Source organism: Pinus tabuliformis, chromosome 8 (genome assembly GCF_031772625.1).
Source record: "Pinus tabuliformis cultivar Carrire ecotype Pingquan chromosome 8, CPIR1, whole genome shotgun sequence".
NCBI classification, from domain to species: domain Eukaryota; kingdom Viridiplantae; phylum Streptophyta; class Pinopsida; order Pinales; family Pinaceae; genus Pinus; species Pinus tabuliformis.
In genome coordinates this window covers 1,828,824,206-1,828,827,722 of record NC_142294.1, presented here as the reverse complement: position 1 = coordinate 1,828,827,722, position 3,517 = coordinate 1,828,824,206, and positions in this window count along the sequence as shown.

Sequence of the window (3,517 nt, the reverse complement as noted above, 5' to 3'; positions counted from 1 at the left end):
TCATCCTTTGGCTAAGGATCTCAAACTATTTCCTTTTGTCCTATTAATCAATCCATAGGTGGGGGAGTTGAGAGAGGTTATAGAGAATTAGTTTATGCTTGAGAAATTAGGTTGAAGAGCTTATCATTCATGGAGAGGATTGATATCAATGGAAGGAGCTTCACAACATCAAGGCATAGGCTTTGTAGCTCTTTTATGTTTATGAAATTAATACAAACAAGTGTTTCTTCTCACTTAATTATTTAATGGATTAATTGAAGAATTTCATGAATGGTTTATGTTATTTCTATTTTTCCATTGGAATTTTCTTTTTTACTAGTCTCCTTGATCAATAGTTTGAATTATTGAATCATTTATGATGCCTATGCCTTTGATACTTTGTTGTTTCCATGTGTGCAGGTCTGGATTCAAGCATGGAGGAGATGCACTAAAGCACAAAGGGGGATCTTCATCAAGCATGTCATAACAAGGTATGCATTTCCTTTTCTCACCTTGTTAACTTATGATTCAATAAAAGATAAATTCAGGGAAGGAATTGGCTTGATTGTTTTCTTGTTACTGGGTTTTGTTGTAAACCTACAGAGATTTCTTTTGTCCGCACTTACGATTTTTCCACATAACATGAATATAGGGTGTCCCATAAGAGCATGGAATTTCATAAACACCTACCATATTATTAGGACCCATAGGGTCTATAAGATACCTTAGGGAGCTTCGAATGGTGTTAAGGGGCTTCAAGGTAGAGGGAACCTTATGCTTCCTCAGGATCCTAGCAATATTGTTCGTTGTCACAGAGATAAGATGGACTCCTAAAATTCAATCTTTGGGTTCTTTCCTAATCGAAAAACCTTTGCTAGCTCTAAGGAAAGCTTTGAGCCCCTCATGCCTATTATATATGTTGTCACTTGAAATTGCACCAGGAGGAAAGGTGTTGTAGGAGAGAGAGAAAGCCCCCTAGAGACAACTTTTAGGTTGATTGTAGACCAGTGCTTAGGACATCTTAAGTAGAGGAGTGCATGTAATATTATGAGTGGGGTTTCTTGTGCACTCCAATTGTCATGTAATAAAAATAAGAGGGGCTTGGTTCAATATGCCTTCCTTAAGGTAGACTCAAGCTAATAGATGGATCTAAATGAGGGGGGTATATTGGGGAAATCTCAAAGAGAAATGGCTTCTTTTGGTGGCCGACACACAACAATGAGACAACTCAATATTGAAGTTGTAGTAATGGTGGAGAGGAAGAGAGGAAGGAGGGAAATAAATGCTTTTAGGGCAGTGGCTAGCAGAATCCTCAACAACAATGTTCCAGCAGAAATATGGAAGAGGAAGGAGGTGGAGTGATAGAAACAATGAAGTACTTATTGAGGCTTCATGCCTACAACATGGGTACCTCTATCACCAAACAGTGTGAGAAAGGATGTGGTGATATAGGTACTGCAGACTAATCTAATAAGACAAGTAAATATGTAGTTACTATAGGTAGTATAGGCTATTGAACAACACAAGTAAATCTATAATACACACAAGCACTATTCTCTATTTAGCAGCGAGGGTAGATCCACAAATCAAGGAGAAACCAACAATCTCATTATACTATTTCAAAGAATGAAAAACAACTGATGAAATGAGGTTACAGAAGGGAAAACATACTGCACATCGATCATGCTTGGAATCACTAGAGAGTTTCATTCATCCAATATGAGTCCAACATACCAATCCTTATTATCCAACACAACATCACTCAAGTTCCCCATGAATAATAAAATAGAACCAAAATGGCATCTTAGAATTTAGACAACTCGGGTGAGAAATTCTAGAACCAGCCAACCCTGTTAAAGTGTTGCTTCCCCCTTTTTATAAGAAGAGGGGAGTTGGAATTATAGTTTTCAGGATATCTTAGTCCAAGGCCAGGTGTCTGATAGATTAGCTCCCTGGGCCTAGGATAGCACTATGGACTAAAAAGATTACAATGGGGATCTGCTCCCTTTCTTGGAAATAAATTGAAATTGAAAAACTAATGAAAGAAGGGGGAAACTAGAAATATGAAGGAGGAGGTGTCCCTTTGTTCTTCTAGTGGAGGCCCTTGGTCAAGCCACGTGTCTATTGTGATGCAATTCCCTTTCTACTCTACCAGTTTCTATCAATTCTACCTTAATTGCCTCAGTAGTTCATTCACTGGAGTAGGAGTGGGTCGACTGTGAATGCCTGTCGTGGACTGTCAATGGAGCATGTCTAGGTAGTCCTTTGTTGCATGACAGAGTGTAGCAACATGCCATGTCATTAATTCTTCTTGATTTCTACCCCCATATTGATCTACTATCATGCCATACTTCATTCACTCCTTTAGCTATCAACCCATAAACCTTCAATGCCCTGTATTGTACTATCAGGGCTTCGCTGTAATTGGGACTTTTTCCTTTGAAATATTATAAATTTGCAAGCTATGATCCCCCTCAGCCCCCTTTGGTTTAACCCCTTTCTGCTTTTCTTATCATATGACTTGGGGATATGACTTGGGGCTTAGCCCTTAGGCATTAAGGCCTTCACACTCCTGTCTTGAGGGCCTTTTTCCTTTGTTACTTGGAGTCTTGCATCCCCACACTTGATAGCATTTTACCTTCAGCCTTTTCCCCTTGAAACTTGTAATCGCCGATCTGCAGGATAGAGTGTTGAATGAGCATGAGGCTTTTGAAAGGGACAGACCCAACATCCCTATAACTCCAGTATATAAAATATCGGATTCGAGGAGTTCTCGCATATCACGATCATGGGCCCGTAAGGAACTTTGTCAGAAGAATGAATTTTGCTGTGTGCGATTGCCGATTTCCAATCTGCAGGGGGTGATGTCATCGCTGCCACGTGTCCTTCATACTGGGACGTCACTTCCGTATTGCCACATCATTGATGGTGTGAGCTTCCATGTCATACATACGGGCCAATGGGATTGCACCATGTGGCCCCTTGGAGGAGAGAGAAAATAGTTTGCCGAACCTTGGTTTTGCATGTATTTCCTTTGTTAAATGATTTAGGCCTTTCCCGAGGGATTTAACATTGTGTTACAAATCGAAAATATCGTAAGGTTCTTAAAGTTAGAACCTCACTACCATGTCGATCGCTAATATGTGGGATTTACTGTGGGATTGTGGGATCGCTGTACTATGGGACTGCGGGACTACAGGATTGAGGTACCGTGGGACTGCGGTCTGTGAGACTTGTAGGATGCGGGATTGCGATATCACGAGACTGTGATATCACAGGAATGTGGGATGTGATATGGGTGATATTTGGGATTGCGAGAATATGGGATTTTCCGTGCCCAGGGCTTTCCAATGTGCTCCTCCCTTTCATTTCAAGGCAACAAAACCCCCATCTTCCAACTGCTCTAACTTCTAATCTAGAAGTCCATTTTTGGACTTCTATATATTTTTGGAAAGCTTATCACAAGAAATATGCAGTGGAGAGGGTCTGATTTGATCTTGAGAGCTTCATTAGCTTAGGAAATGGCTTCAAAATTCAC